Here is a 17,895-nt window from a genome sequence, read left to right as displayed (position 1 = left end):
GTGGACATCACAAACCATCCCTACAGGAGACACTTTGTCATTAGGAGCGTCACTGTTTCTTCTGAAGGATGAAATTTATACAAAACAGGTACAAAATATTATTAGAACCATTTGTCACAGAGCCTTGCCAGTAAACTGGTGAGGAAGATGTGTGCTTTCTGTCGTCTTGCTGCTTAAGATGCACATAGCAGAATACCAGTTTTAAGGCCTTTAGCAGAATTTGATCAGTCCTATCTCAGAAAAAAAAGGATTTAAAAAACCCTTTTCAACTCTGCTTATCTGTCCAACCTGTATAGAAACAAGATAACAACACTGAAAAAGAAATCATTTAACTTTAGCCTTGGCAGTTCTGTAATGAAGGATATCAAGACCTGCAGACATTGCCAGACTTTTGACTGTGAAGGTGATGATTCAATACAAAGGAAACAGTAAAACTTCTGAATCTAGTCTTAAGGATACATGCACACAAATCAATACAATAGTATCAATACAATATTGATTATATTGATATATAATCAATAGAATAGTATTATACTTATTCTAAATATTGACATTTAATTACTGATAAAAACATTGTATCAGACACTAAACTAGAAAGGTTGTTCTAGCAAGATGGAGGTAGAAAATTCTCCAAATCTGAGATTTCTTCTGACGACCATTCACTGATTTCTCTTATTGTGCCATTCTGTTTTACAGGACTTCTTTAAATTAGTCCAGTGTTTATTCAGATGTATTTTGAATGCTTAAAGTTGAAAAATACTTCCATATGCAAAAGGAGGCATTTCTGATAAACCAAATCCCAGAAATGGTCTCCAATACTGAGCTACTCATAGAGACCTTGTTTATCCCTGTGAGCTCAGGTTTCCAAAGTAGTTCATGTGATACTAATGTGAACTATATACTTTCTTTGCCAGAACTTTTTGAAGATCAAGGGGTGAAGAAACTTTTTCATTATCATTATTCAATAGTGGCCTCAGCAGGCTCTATTTGTTTAATTGTTAAATGAAATAAGGATTATAATGGAATCAAAAGACCCTTCTATGACAATATTTAACTCTGAGAACTTGCTGCCATGTGCACATATTAGTATTTTCATAAAATCCTATTAAATATCAGAGTTCCACAGCTAAGCTAACATTACCCATTGAACTTTTCTAACTCAAATAGTGTGGCATCAGAAACATGCCAAGAAACAGGATATGTTTAAACCCCTAACCAGTGACTAAATCACTAGTGTTTAAAGAAACCAAATACCAGATTATTGCTAATACACTAAATACTTTTTATTCCAAACATGAAAAATTTTAATTAGCAATTATCTTGTTTAAATGTTGCTTTTCTGACACCTCTGCTTAAAATATGTTTTTTCACTATTGTAAGTATCTCCGCAATTCCGGTGATAATTTAAATTGCTTGACTTGATTGTTCAGGTCACAGTCTAGCACATACTTGTTTGTTGTACTTGTATAATTAAGTATACATGTTTAAGCAGTCCCATTACAGTCAGAATCTGATTCATAATTAATCCAAAGCAAAGTTTATCCATAAATAATGCATTATTGTATAAAACATCTGTAAAGTGCAGGTGTGTAATATGCACATAAAATGTGCCAACAGTACAATGTGCACTAAAGGTGGCAAAAAGAGGTAGAAAAACATAAATTGACAGATTTGTCTACTGCAGAGCATTTATTAACATTGTGTACATGAATTTTTTTTTTTTTTTGCAATTTTAGAAAGTTCATTATACTAACAGTGACTATAGGAGTCAGCTGGGAGTTGGGCTTTGATGACCTTTGTTGGCCCTTTCCAACTTAGGCTGTGATTCTATAACTCTAAGTATGTGGATTTTTTTTTTAATCAAGCAGCTCAACCACTTTAGCCTATTAAATACAGCTTAAGGAATGTTTGCTCTCTATCCTACCTATAATGCCTTTTAGTTTGGCTACCAGCCTGCTCAATGTGATGGTTCAGAATTAACAAGAGCTTAGCAGTAAATCTACTATTCCCCTACAGACTCTTGAATCCAGGAGGAGTGCTTTTCGAAATCAACATAATTCAACAGTTCTTCTCTAAACTGTCTGTTTTTAAGACTATCACGCTGCAGTGGTTAGTTGGTTGCAGCATAGCTTTAAATCACATTGCCATGAAAATGAGACTCTTTGTATATATGTTTTAAAAAAGGTCAAGGTTTTTAAAAACTGAAAGAGAGTATTCCCTTCCTGACCATTAAAAGAGATGTCTTAGAGGGAAAGTTAAAGAGCAGACAGGAAGGACTTTCTGGATATCAGAGGCCTCCCTTAAGGCCTCAGTTTGCAAACGAGAAATTAAGTATTTTTAAAAAGTCTTGACCTAGGCACTAAATCTGAATAATTCTTTTGGGAATCCTGGAGTTATCGTAACAGGAAATTACAGCTTATCTTATTCTAATATCATGCTGTTAGTTTGCCATTCCTGAAAACGCTGAAAATCAAATCTTTGTTTGTCTTTAATATCACCATTTGGAAAACTTATTTTGCAGCAATATTGTTTGAGGTATTTTTGGATAAAGTTTCAGTGGAGCAAAATTTGCATTTTCTTCTACTAGGAAAGGCAGGCACCCTGGAAAAGACTTGTGTAATGCCTATTTCAGCAGAGGCATATGCATGTTATCAGAGAGACCAGGACAACAAACCTGTTCTTGAAGTGTTTCTGGTGCATCATTCAAAAGAACATACACACACTGTTTCCCATCTCCTGGCATTGTGCTCTGCTCTCTAAGGAGAAATTACAGTTACAAAAACCAGACGAAAGCCAGGATTCTGCAGAGGATTGGATTTTGTTTTTTCCCTCCTCATGTTTGTAAGTACTGGGTATATACAGAAGTGTTTGACTTGTGAGATGTAAGACATTTCATAAGTCATCTGTTTTTGTCATTTGAAGCATCTGACTCTATTTTTACAGGACCATGCCAATAAAATAGCCCACAAAAATGTTAATAGTGATTAAAAGCTTTCATTAAATTTGCACAAAGAGAAAGACATAAAACTTTTCATTTGTAATTTCAGCACTATATGCTTTGTGAATTCTCATCATAGCAGAATATTAAACGCTTTCATTCCTTTGAGAAAAACTGCATCTTTTCCATCATGGGTGAGTAGGTAAATAAAATCAGTAGGACTTTTTTGACAGCCTGAGTTCCTTCTATAATTGTCTTCATTTTATCATGTCCATGAGGGTAAACACTGGATCTACATGTGCTAAGTAGGAGTTGCAGTGTGTTATGTCTTCACCTTTGAGGGTTTAATGGGAGAGTTAACACATGCACACTTCTGCTGATAAACAATTAACTGTGTGCTGGTGTCAGCTTGTCTTGTTAGAAATATTGCAACACAATACCACAGAAAGAGGAATATATATGTATAAAAGAGGAATTAAGTGCTTTTATTGAATGGCAGTCAAAATTCACATAATTTCCTTTAGCCTAGCAAGTTTTCTGAATTAGAAGAAATCACATATTATTCTTAGTATAGTTGAAAGAGGAGTTGATTAAACTTGTTATACTCCAAGACATAAATGCATTTCTTTTCAGTCATGTGAGAAAAATCACACAACACAAATTATTTGAAGCAGGTTTTAAAAAGGTGTGGTAACACATGGGGAACATAGTTTTCATGCTGTTTGACATGGATACTGGTAGACTGCAAGACAACAGCCAGTGAGATTGTATCCTGTCCTAAAGCTTGTAATGGAGTTCCTTAATCCCATTAATTTTTGTGTTTCTCACATTAGCAATTAACATCAGTTTCTGTCCCTTAAAGATGGTAGATTTGGGGATGTTGCACTAACCAGCACAGTTCTTAACAGAAGTCAATTCCACCATTTAATTTTTTATCCAGTATTCCAATTTCTGAAGCATAAGTCAACAGTCATATTTGTTTTCTTTATTTTTAGTTCTAAAAATGCTAAAAAATTACAGTATTTATAGATGGTTTCACATGCATATTCAAACCTTTTTTACTAGAAATAGGTTTATGGTTGAAATTTCAGGTTAGAAGACCTTAACAAAATATCTATTGTACAAATCTCACAAACTGACAAGTGTCAGTAGACAGGTAATAGACTTCCTAATTTCTTTGAAACATCTATATTTTGTATAAACCAGACATGAAATTCAGGGTCCTGATCACTAATGTAACTTTTCCTATACTCTCTGAATTTTCAGAAAAATAGATTTATGTGCAAGATCTCTCTGTTAATATATAGCCTTAATACAGTTAAATATACTCACTTTCTGAGTAAACAGCAGCTGAAGTAAAGGGAAAGTACCACTTTTCTTCTGCCAAAAACCAGAAGGAAATTCCCAGCTTCTGTTCTGTTCTTTGCTATGGCAACCTACTCCTGGAAGAAGAGTCACCAGGAGTGAGAATCTCTGTTGGGATAACAGTAAAACTAAGCAGTATTTGAAGATTTTCTGGTTCTCTCACATTTTGACTTCATGTATCAGGAGGCTGTGAAAACAAAGTTGCTGCAGCTGGCACTCCTCTAACTCCTTTTTGTACAGAAAAAGCCCTTCCATCCTTCCTTTTCTCATCCGAGTTCCCCTTTCTGTAGTGATCTATACATTTTTCCTGAATTCATTGCACAAATTGCTTTTTCCTCCTCCATCTAAGATAAGAAGTTGCAATGAAGTTCAGTCCTCTGAGCATTCCTAAGTCACTGCTCAAGGACAGGAGAAACTCCAGAAAAGTTAGGAAAATAGTAGGGGAAGAGAATGAATGAAGATAATTTATGAAAAGGGACAGCAGAGAAGGACAATAAGACATAATGGTAAAAACATTAACCTTTACTTATAGTAAGTTTCAGGATTACTATTATCATATTCCATAGCACTAATATAGACACAGGAAAAAAGAAAAGAATGAACTCTGAGTGAAAGAGAAAGTCAAAATTAGAGAGGGAGATAAAGCCAAGGAACCATGGTAGCAGAAAGAGAATAAGATCTGTTAGTCATTAGAATTGAAAAACAAATTTAAAGACAGAAGAAGACAAAAGGAAATTAAATAAGATTGATAAGATGGACGAAAAATATATTATTGCAAAGAAAGTCTTAAAATATAATATTAAAATAAAATTCAAATAACTTAACTTAGCTGCCAAGGGTTATGACTGTACAGGGGAAGAAGGAAACTTGACTGATCACATGGAATGATTATGAATGCAAGAGCTCCTCACATTCAGATGTAACGAGGAAGCAACAGACACAAGCTGAAGAAGGGATTTTCTCTTGCAGATTACATTGCCAACACTGATATGTTCCATATGTGTTTTGTCCAGCAGAAGCAACTGAGGCCTAAATGCATGCTTGACTATTTGACATTGCTCATTTCAGTACTTAATAAACTCACTTTCTGTGGAAAGAGATGCTGCTTTTTTGCTCTATTTAAAATTCTTTCTTTTTTCCCCTGAAGTTCCTAAGTTCTTCCTAAGCAAGAAACAAGACATTAATTCAACTGCTGATGAAGAATGAGATCAAATTACTGATTTTAATATTTTTTTAATTAATTATATTTGTACTGTGTTACAGAAAAGCCTAAAAGCCCCAGCCAACATGGCTTGCTGCTTGCTGGTGTTGACACCATATAAATGTATGGATCCAGTTCAGAGCTGGCACGTAGCCATCCAGTTTGGAACACAAACTGTGTGATCTTGCATCTCTTCCCAAAAGACCACACAGACATTCTCTGGGAAATCAGGACTTCCAAAATTTCTGGCCATCTTCCTGAGCGCTTGGTCATCTTTCACTAGAAAATTGTTTTCTGCATCCTATGTGCGTAGCTAGAAAGAATTTAGGATAAAGAGCAGTGAAGAAGGCACTGTGTATGCCAAAAGGATTCACCAGTGTATACCCACTGATTTCTACATCTTTATTTTTTAATTTGTTTAAATTATTTTAAGGCACATCATGCACTTAAATCTTATTTGAAGTCTCAACCAAAAGGCACTATAATAAGGGTGCAAAGGGTGATGGTGTCAAAGAAAGGAAAATTATCTTGATTAATCTTTGTTAAATACTGCATTTTTACATAAGATAGGCAGTGAAATTCAGACACTGAATTAATAGATACTGTCCATTACTTAAGTAATGTTACTTCCTATCTTTTAAAGCCTCACAAAGGTTCCCTGGGCATTTAGAAGTGCAGGTGTGTTTAACCCAACTCCTCAAAACTATGTCCAGCTCTTTTTCTCACCAATTATCTCAGAACTCTCAATTCTGCTGATTTCAGTAATTTCTTCTGACTGAAGAGGCACCACCTAAATTCCTTAAATTTTGTTTGTCTGGGAGAAAAAAAACAATTTATTTGACTTTTTTTTTTTCCTGCTGCCTAGCCTCTTGAATTATTAATAATGCTTTGTTTCACGTTGTTTATCAGCAGGATTTCTGAATTATGACTATGTGCACGCAGTCACACAAACACACACACACACGTTCACAACTATTTTCTTTCTTTTCACGTTCTGAGTATTCTTGCTTTTCCCAATAAAATACAAAGCTGTGCTCTTGGGAAAAAGAATATAGGTGGAGTTACATGAAGCAGATGAAATAGATGTTTCCAGTGAGACAAGCTATGTGAAAGGAGCAGATGAAGCTAAAGAACAATGTACTGCACTGTTCTCCAGTACCAAGTATGGAAACCACCTCACGAATACTGGTTGTAAATGTAAACATGAGTTGTCCAAGGAAAAGAGAAAAATTGGCCAGAAAAACAGTAGGTACTTTAAATAGGTGCTTTATTTAAATTTCTGAGTTTTGAAATCAGCTTAAGATTTTTGATATGTGAATGACTTATAAATCCAGTGGGAGTCTGAAATTTATTCAGTGGAAGAAAAATCTTTACCCTAAGGCATTACAATTGTTTCACTATATGTGAACTAGTTTTCCTGAAATTGTCTAGTATATTTTTAAATTTAGATAGGGCTAGTGTAAGATATACAGATATACTCCATAGTAATTCTTCCTTTTCCTTGTAGCTGAAGACTGACCTTTCAGTTCCCCAGCACAAATTTTCTTGAAATACCTGACAGGCAAAGCAAAGCATCCATCTTGGTTGTACATTTTGAAACAACAGTTTGACCATTACAAATCCACCAAGTATTAAAATATTCCACTCTACATACAGAGCTGCTTTCCTTTCAAATGCAGACTATAATTAGCTAAAGGCTCCCCTCTGCTCTCCTGAGTATAAAGAGTCATGCTAGCTGTGTGTGGAAGTACATATAGTCAGGCATAGCTGGTATACTCATTTCTTGGTTCTCACACTGGCAAAAAGCTATTATTACACAAACAAGACAGTTATCCCCAGAGAGGCAAAAAGTGCTGGGCAGCAGCTTGACATTACATATTTTACATCTTGTAAGCAGCGATTTAATTAAAACTACCAAGATAATCTGAACATCTGTATTTTGCTTTGAAAATAAGAAGAATTACATACAGGACATTTTATTTTTTCTTGTACAAAGGCAGTAGTTGAGAAATTTGCCACAGTCTCAATTATTTATGTGAGCATGAAGTTAGGTTGGCCACACCAACTGAGAGTATGACCTGCAAAACCACAGCTACATTAGCTACGCTGAGGGAATTCTATTTCATTCACAGTGACATGCTTGGGCTTACCTTATATTCACTTTCATCAAGGAGGAGACAGTCACTGATATTTAGATTTTAATTTTTTTTATTGGGTTAAGAGCAATCCTCTACAATGGACCTTCGTGGACAGCAGTTCATGAACTTCGGACTCTCCAGGGAGATAAGGATCCAGGGAGAGTACTCCTTCCTCAGGCAAGCTGGTTTTGAAGCTCCATTGCTGGAACTGCAGAATCAGTAATGCACAAGTTAGTCCACTACTATTGATGGAAATAATGATGCAAAATCATTTCCAGAGAACCCCATAACTCTGAGTCACTGAAAAGGTAGTCACTATCTCTGTCACAGTCCCTTTGCTTTTCAGGCCTACTCCATGTTTCAAATACCTGATCATATTTCCTACTGTTACTGCCTTTAAATAGCAATAATGCTGTCTGCAATAATGCCAATCATTAATGATAAAGTACATTCCTTAAATAAATGAACAGCTAAGTTACCATGTGATACTGCCCTTTTTTATTTTGCTTCTCCTTTCCAGGGCTCTGCAGACTACAGCCATTTGCAACAGGTCTTCTCAGGACCTTGTCTTACAAAAGACAAAACGTTCTGGCCCTAATCCAGGAAAGCACTTAGATACATATTGACATTTAAGTAGATGAGTGGCCTTAGTGAGGTCAATTGGACTGCTTACTTGTGTAAAGCTAAACCTGTCCTGAAATATTTTGTTCGATGGACACGCACTATTCAACACTTTGAATGATTGAACCCTCAGCGAGACCGTATGCAATTACTATTATTATACAAATATTTTATGTGATAATAATTGCCTTCCAGATTATTTGAAATATGCAATTTTATATTCAGTGAATAATTAATGTCTCAAATTTTAATCCAATCCCATGTAAAAGGTACACAATTACTTCCAGTAAACATAAGGTGTTTCTAATTTGATTTGTTTTCTAGTTGATGTTGTGTTTCCATGCAGTGTTTTCATCTGTTGAGATTGCAAGGATAGGTCATACTGGGGTCTGAGTGTGACCCCAAACCTGCCCCACAGAGCATGGCTAAGTCTCTGTCACCCCTCATTTGCTCTCTGGCAAACATCTGCTGCAGTGTGCTTTGTAAAACAGGGCAAATGACCAGACCACAAGCTTGCTAGAACTTTTGAAGGAAAAATGACACCAAGATACTTTGGCACTATGTTGCCTCTCTAGTCATAAACAAGTATTGCAGCATGGAAGCTGAATGCTGCTTTTTGCCCTATAATCCAGCAGGTCCATTTTTTAATGATGTAAGACATAACTCAGACTTTGTTTTTATTCTTCCTCTGTAGAGACTGAATGGCCGTGTGCCCTCATTACATTTCTTAAGTAGTGTCATTAACAGAAATTCACAAAAAATTAAATTTTGTCATCACTTACAGGTTCTTTCTTGGAGGTACAAAGCATGGAAAGGTAAGAGAATACACCTTTTATGATGTTTCACTGGAAAGTTCAGCTCTTTCTGTGTGGCACTTTCAGACCTCTCCAAAATAGGGAGGGGTCTGTAAATGGTTTCTGCTGGGACATACTGAGAGCAAGGCTTTGAGATCTCAGTGCACCACTCTGCTAGGAGAAAATAATTTTTTTTAAAAGGAGCATGATCACAGAGTCACAACAACAGGGTTTATCTTGTAGTTTCCTCCAGACATCTGTCAAACAACATAGATTAATTTTAGAAAAAATTCCAAGGCTTTCTATTAGAGCTAAATTTCTTCTTGGTCCTGATATGTATGCAATACTCATATAAGTAAACAGGAAATAATAATTGGTGAGATCCTAATTAGAATTTTCTACTGCTTGTCTACTTGTATTTTTATGATCTTCAAATTGTTCTAGAAGAGGAAATGTGAAAAACTAACACAACAATATGAAGGGTATCTTCTTCATGCTTTCATCATACTGTCCATGAGCTCTCTGCCTCCAGCAGAATGCCACAGAAGGTTATAATGGAGGAGTTAACCTCTGACCTTAATTTCTCCAGTAGCTGGTAATCAGTGAAGTGATCAACATCCAGAGTGTGCACCTCCTCTTTCTCAGAATTCTGATGTTCACATGAAGTAAAGCACTACTCCACAGGTAAAGCCAGCGAGGTTTACAACGCTTCTGAGTTTAACTAGCTGCCAGAAAAAAATAAAATTTACATTCAGTTCTATTCAAATGAACACCTTGAAATTCGAAGGCTGTCTCCAATCACACTTGGGCTACGCAGCCCTTTTCACTTCTCAACACTCTGTTGTAAATCTTGCAGCAGTGAAGGGCCCTGCAGCACTTCCTGCTCTCCCTGCGGCGAGGAAGGGCCACGCCGAGGCCGCCTGCCCTGACACTGGTCACAGGCAGGAAGCCAGGGAGGCATCAAAGAACAGCACAATAACCCAGACTCTTGAAACCCTCACCAGCACTTTGTCTGAGCTTGGCCAAAGGTTAAACTGGCTCCTGTGAGCTCATCTCTTCTGCCTCGATTTTATGCTGACTTTCTATTGCTTGTTAAACAGGAAGCAATGGCCAGACTGAACTCCAGTGAAGATATTTTCTGAGTGTGTTTTGTGATTATTTGTTGCACTCAGCAAATCTTCTGTCTGTTAGTCATTTGTATTATGATAGTAGGAGCTCCCTAATTCAGAAACTGTCAGAGCACTCTGGCTTTGAAAATATGTCCATGATCATTCACAGTTCATAACATATCAGTTCAAAACAGTTCTGCATGTTTGTTTTGTTACAACACTATCAATGTGCTATTCTAAGCAGAACACACCTTCAAAAAGTATTCAAGAATGCATGTGAAGGAAAAAGGAACACTTCTCTTTCTGAAGTACACAAATTGTAAACATGGCTTGAAAAAATAAGCCAGGCCATTAAATTCCAGTGCAAGAAAATGTCCTGCTGGGCTTTTTGATGTCAAAAAAATTTACAAAACCCTATGAGAACCTTGACCCAAACTCCTCTTCAAATCTACCTGGAACAAATACCAGTTTTATAAGTCTCCTACTCAAGTGTGTACAGTTGAGCTTTCTCTTTCTCTTTTTCTATCAGTGTTTCCAAAGTGCCTCCCTCTCACTGGTTACCAGGCAACAGAACAATATTGCTCTGCATGCACAACCAGCAATAAATGACATTATACTGTATTTTTGCAGAGTTTCTCAAAGAAAATAAAGATGTCCTGAAATACAGTCTTGTGAGATAAATAGCTACTGCCCAGAAGTCATTTAAATGCTTAAAATGCTGGGGTTTTTCTTCATAGAAGGCACAGATTGAAAAAAACCGAACCACTTCTCTAATAGAGGAGCTCCCATCCAAAATGAATTTATAATGCTAAAATAGACCACACTCTGAAAGAAAGCTGCTTCAGTTGACATTTCAAACAATTAACAGCCTTTTAGGTTCTACAGCCACTTGCATAAACCTTTATCTTACAATCAAGGCAAGACTAATGAAGCAGCAAGAGACATCAAGTTAAAGTACTTTCAATGTCCTAAACACTAAAATGCTGCCTGTATGACAAAGCTCTTTTTTTCCTGCTTTGTTTGATGGTTTGATGTCAATAAAACTCAAGAAAGTTTGGCAATTTTTCCAAAAAATCTTTGGTTTTGATAGCAGTTATTAAAGATGGGCCCAGATCAAATCAAACCCCACACTTTCTTCTAAACAAAATAATTACTGAGAGGGAGGGGTGGTTTGCAGCCCTTCATCTGCAATCAAAATGCATTTAAGAAAGGTCTGACTCTAGATCATGACCAAAACCAATCCTAACTTTAGATTGTTTTATGTAGTTTTGATTCAGTTTCAGATTTCACATTGTAGGTCAAATTCACCTTTATGTAATACTAAGATAAGAAACTGAAGGCTTCTGCAGTTTTTTCACTCCAAAACAAGGGGGAAATCTTTAATTATAAACAAATATCCCATGTAATCCTACCAGAACATGAAATGTTAATCCCTAATTCTTAAATACAAAGATATGCACTAGAACCAGAGAATAGCCCCAAAATATATTTGTGTAATACTACACAAATATATTTTACAACAATGTCAAGATTGAAATCTCAGAATACTCATCGGCCTAATTCTTTGATTCTGCAGTAATCAAATTACATCATTTTCTAGGACCGTTTTTATTTAAATTTATACGGAAAACTTTAAATTTGTTACACTTCTGTTGGACTGAGTTTGTTTGCTTGGCTTAGAAGTTGAATAGTAAGTGATTAATATTTTTAGACTAGATAAAAATCTGTTCCCAGAATGATTTGACACATGACCTTCAGGACAGACAGAGCACTGGGATATATATGACACCTGAAAAATAGTTCCATTGCCTGCTGTTGTTGATTTAGTAGCAGTATAGAGTTACTTGCTAGATAACAGCAGAAAGATTTGTGGTTTGCTTTCTTGGATCTGAGAAAACGCAGTACAGCAAAATGATGCATTCCCAGCTTGTCTAGATAACATAAATAGCATTGCTGTATGCATACATTTGACTCTTTATTTACTCTGAAAGTCAGCAGAGATGAGCATCGAGTCTGTACTATAAACGCCTCAATTCTGTTTCTAGCTCCTGCAGGAGGAACCAAATGCAAACATAGGATTAACTTATTTACGGGGTGGCTGGAGCATTAGCTGGCAATTGCCTGTAGTGGGAATATTATGCCTTGGTCAAAAGAAAGACTCCAGTCTGCACTGAAATATAAATAGCCATCACAAGAACTAACACCTCAAGGCATGACCTGGCTCGTAGTTTACTGACATTTCTTGTATGCCAGTCCTTCCCCACACAGAGCTTGTTTTAACTGGGCAAAAAATATTATCAGCTTATTTTTACAGTTCATAAAATCCTGTGCACTCAAGAGTACTTGGTGAGACTTCTGTAAAGTCCCCAAGCAGTAGGCAACAGCATGTTTTCTCTGCAGAAGAAAGCAAACAATTATATCAGTTGGGATGAGAAGTGAGCAATAACATGACATGTCTAGAGAAATCAGTTAGATCCCTTATGTGTTCGTTCTAACAGTTGACTTTATTAATAGAATTTTTTTGATAAAAATGTTCTTGTCACACAGCAAAAGGGAGATGGTGGCCTCTGCACTCTTCTGAAGCCAAATTAATTTTTCATCTTGTTAAAATTATATTTGAGTAGTCCTACTACACAACAGGGAAGAAGAACACTTAAAAGTGAGTATTTATTTTTTATATGTTGTCAATGATGAGAGACAATATTTGCATATTGAATCCCTTTCCCCATATAAAGGCACACAACTTGCAATCCAATTATTTTAAGCTAAGCTAAATGAAAAACTAGACTGCTGTCTCCTAAAAACCAGTCAAAAGCCACTGTAAGGATCAATAATCTAAAAAACTATTGATTGCTCATGTAACAACCTGTACTTTCCATTACACACTAAATACTATTGTAGATCAATGTTTGCCAGATGTCCATTTATAAACGAAACATTCTGGCTATGGTGTCTGTCCTTAACCTTGCAAAAAGGGCTGGTCCTTACATTTAATTTTAACATCTCCTGGTGTGCTGCAGTGTTCCACCAACAGCATCTCCCAGAAGCCTCATTATCTCCCTTTTCTAAACTTAGTGGGATAGTTGCTTTCCATGGCTTTTATTACTCTGGTGGTAACATTGTACAAATCAGTCTTCATAATTTTGACAGTAGAGTTATGTACATTTGGAAAAGGGTGAGAGGAAAATGCCTGATCTAGTAATGAGGGGGAATTCCTTATCTTTGGAGATAGTTGACTATCAAGACTAACACATTGGACTAGCAAGCAGAATTCTCATTTGCACCTATTTTATTAATAGATCTCCTAAAAACAATCACCCTTTTTTTTTTCCTAACGAAAGGCTGAACAATAGAAAAAAACCAGCTGTTAGAATCCCACTGCTACTCCCCCAAATAGCTTTGAGGCACTGAATTTGCTGAAGTGTTCCCACCTGTTGGTCGTGGGTGGCATGGGCACAGGGCACTGCGAGCTGCAGCACTGACTAAGGCTCCAGTAGTGGGGCAGAGGGGCAGTGGTGGATTTCTTTCCTGAGAAATCACCGGATTTCTCTCCTGAGTCCTGCAGTAAGAACTCAGAAAGCACTGGGGCACTTTGCATCTGAAAGAGGAGCTGGATTTTGTGTTGTCAGGGAGGGAGAGAAGGTTTAAATAGGTAATTTTCAGAGACTGTCAAAACTGAAAAGTGTAAACATTGTTAACATCTCTTTAAAATTCTGGCAGGGACTGAAAGCCACCTGGATGTGTGCCATCCCCCAGTTGCAAAACCGTTTAGCAAACCATATGCTGCCCTAGAAGACAGGTCCTAGACAGATCTCTGCTGATGGCTTTGGAGCAGCAGCCAGTGGCCATTGCCCAATCCATGCAGCACCACGGCATTTCCTCTTTCTGCAACAGCCTTTGCAAGATGGGTCCTAGAGACAGCAGGCCCTGCTGGGGAAAGTGTGCATGCACCTCTTTTCAGCCTTGTACAGTGCCCCTTTCCATTTGCATCCAGGTAGAAGGGATTCAAACATCCTTCTGATTTACCTCTACTAAACAGAGCCTAAATCTCCTTTGGATTTGATTTTGCACTCTATGGTTCTCGATAAAATAGTTCCCCTTTATCAATATCATTCTGCAGTAATTTTATGGGTGTCTGTAGTTCTTCATCAGTGAGAACAGAGGCAAGTGATTTCAGGCAGACATTAGGATTTTTCAAGAGCTTTCTGTTGCTTAGAAAAAAAATCTGATTTAATAACTGCAATGTAGATGTTTTCAACATGCTGTCAATTGCTGATTGCTATGCAATAAGACTCTGAAAATTAAAAAGTCAATTGCTTTCATTTCACTGTCTTGTCTGAGCAGTCCTGGTGAGTTTGTCAGTACACCAGTGTATCTGAAGCAGAATTTGGCCCAGTGATGCAAGATGTCATTAGCATTTCAAAATAGGCAATGTTTTGCAACGTGACAAATAGCCTATAACTCACATAAATTACATACACTCGCACAGACCTGTTTGGTCACACAAAAGACTCCTTTTTTTCCCTCAGTTCCAAGTGGCTAAATCTGGATGCCTTATCCTCAATCCTGCATGCCTACCATCTCAACATTAATTAATAGTATGCTTCTCAACCCTGTATCTTCTCAGTCTTATAAATTATTCTGACCCTTTCAGCCTGACATTAATTACAGTGCCTCACAATTCACACTGACACACTTTATCTTGGACTCAAACTGTCTCTTAGGGTGATAGCTCCAACCATACATACCAGACCAGTTCATACTGGTCTCTCCCAGCTTTAGTACCTGCAGCCTATCAGCTTCATCATCCTATCTTGTCCACTGCCCATCACTGCTCCTTCTGCACTTCCCTGGGTTCTCCACCTTTTTTTCAGGCTCTGTGAGAAAACTTCAGACATCATTCAGCCCCGTCCACAGCCCTGAACACAAGGCAAAAGGACAAACAGGGTGTTTTAGCATTTTAGGGGCATAGAGAAAGCTTAAAAACATTGAGAGCTCTTGTTATAGATTAATGTCTTTTCCTAGTGGATTAATACAGAAGTTGGTTTGAGCACTGTACTCATACAAAGATTGGTAATTTTTTTGGTGGCTGGCTATAATCTAGATTTCTGCTCTATTGGAGAAAACGCAAAGTTTCCAAAAGGGACTAATTTAGACATCCTGGGCAGGCTTGCCTAGTCGGGTAAAAGAGCAACAGTGTGGTCAGCTCCTGTGGGAAATTTCCAGCCCGGTGGCTGTGCAGCATCTGTATTTTGGCACTTTCACCGAGGCTCCCGGGAGCGCGCAGCTGCCAGCTGGAGGCTGGCACGGCCCGCGGGGGGATCGCTGCCAGCAAACGCCCTGGAGGCCCCGCTGCTTTCCCCAAGGCTTCTCCCCAGCCCTTGATGCTGGTGCCGAGCAGGGAAGCCGCAGCACCGGAGGCAAAACAGCGGGGAGACGGAGAGAGGTGTCGGGAAGGCTGCAGCAGCAGGAGGGCTGCCGAGCATCGCGCTGCGAGGAAGGAAATGATGAGGTGAAGGCAAGGAAAATACCCAACCTCCTTCTAGCTAAGTACAGTGTCCTTCCTCTGTTCGCCCCATCCCCTTTTTAGGATTTTTAGGAAGAAGTAGACCCCTGCCACCCTCTCAAAACCTCCCTCTTCATGGTGAGCACACTCCCAGCACGCCTGGAGCTCTGGCTGTGCATTTCAGGCACAGCCACGGCAAGGCTGTCCCAGCCACAGCCAGACCACTCCAAGGGTAGCAAAGCCTATCCTGCTGTCTCGGGAGATGTTTCTGTTCCCTGCAGCTGCAGCAAGAGGTTTGAAGTGGATGTGTTACATCTGCAAGGGAGCCTGGCACCATGCACTGCCACACTGTAGCGAGCAGCAGGACCGGAGGTAGAGAAATGGAGCAATATACTCTATACAAGAGCTGTTTTCCCCTAAATGTCACAACTGCTGGCCTCTTGTGACAAGAAAAGAAGCAGAGAGTGGAACAGCACAGCAGACACAGAAAGAATCCAGGCTTGAGTATAAAAACAAGGGAAGGATTATTTCCAGTCAGGGAGCAAAATCACAGCTTAGCAGAAGGCTCTTGCAAGGGACAGAGTCCCTTTGGGAAGGAAGCCTGCTCAGAATTTTCATTTTAGTTGGGAAATCTAATATAATTTTTACAAACATATATGCCAGATCTTTTTCTTACTCTAGCAGTTTATTATTCTCCTTCTCAGCTTTAAAATCAGAAACCTAAACTCCAGCAGCGAGTCCCAAACCTTTTTCAAAATAACCTATTTAAACTCTTCTTTATTTGATTATAAGACCATGAAAATTTCCAGGTGCATTTTCTGAAATTATGCTGCCAAGAGCCTGAGAATCTCTGCTGTCACAGTCAGCTAATGCAGTCACTCCGGACATCTGTATTTCAAGGAAAACTACCAGCATCCCAATTCAAACAAAAATGGCCTGGAGAAGCCTGAGCAAACCAGCAAGAACGTGATGCAGAAGGCTGTAGAAATCATCAACGTGTTTTACTAATTAGATTAGAATTAGCTGAGTTTTAGTAAAGATACATGAACATTTACTGTGTCATGTACTCTGCTGACGTTAACATGATGTTAAATTACAGCTACGTACAAATAAAAGCTTTTTCCATGAGTAATGAAACCAATTTTTTCCTAGTGAACTTTTGAACCTCTATTATTTCAAAACATATTAACATTGCTGGTAAAGGAAGAGAGAGAGATTTATGTCTGATGGTTTGGAAATTCTTGCTTTGTGAACAGTCATGAGAAATCTACCCCCTGTCTGCCCAAGCAGTTTGTGTTCCAAAGCCAACCAGGAAACCATCCCAGCCAGTATTCAAACAGATGCCAAGAACAAATATAATTTGTTCAAGAAAATATGTTCATAATTTCTTAATGCTCAATGGATGTATCCATATATAAACAGGCCAACAAACTTATGGCTGGAGATGTCACCATCAAAGACTAGAAAGAATCAAGCTATCAAAAGCTACCCTGATGGTAATCAAGGGACACCTTGGGCTTCTGTAACTTGCTGAAGAATGTCCCTGATATCATTGGATATGATATTAGCCAGTAATTTATAACATATTGAAATACTAAGCATAGTTTTCCCATTTGTAAAGGGAATAATCAAAGTTACTTTAAATCTATTAATGAGAATCAGTTTTTTAACAAATAAGTACTAGTAAGATCTAGTATCAGTTTTCATCTTTGTTACTCTCTTTCTTGTATCCTAGTTCTCACTGATAGCTTTTCATCTTCCATGTTATCTTCTACTGAATATGTTGGTAGAGACTGTCTGGTCTGACCGCAGAGAGCACAACACAACCCTCTATGCACCAGGCCCATAGAGTCTGCTTGGGTTGTGGCCAGCAAAGATGCCTGGGTTTCACTCTTTAGTTTTACTGCTCTTTCCCTACTCTTTTCTTCTTCTCCAGCAGGCTGAAATAATTCATACCACTGGAGACATAGGAGCCGTGTGACGCATTTCCTCGCCTGTGGGGTCCATCAGCTGAGAGATTGTGTTTGATTCCTTTTTCTTCATTACATAATTTTAAAATATAGTAATAAATTGTAGCATAACTTTGAAATTTACCACAGGCCACAAAGAGATGTACTTCATTTTATCAGAGTGGAATCCCTCTGCACAGATATTGCAACAAATATTGTACATCACGAAATCCATAAACTGGGATTTGACTTAATACATTGGGAATATTGTTTA

Source organism: Melozone crissalis, unplaced genomic scaffold, assembly GCF_028551555.1.
Source record: "Melozone crissalis strain CALT ecotype California unplaced genomic scaffold, PUWL_Pcris_2 ptg000016l_1, whole genome shotgun sequence".
NCBI classification, from domain to species: Eukaryota; Metazoa; Chordata; class Aves; order Passeriformes; family Passerellidae; genus Melozone; species Melozone crissalis.
This window is presented reverse-complemented; position numbering follows the sequence as displayed.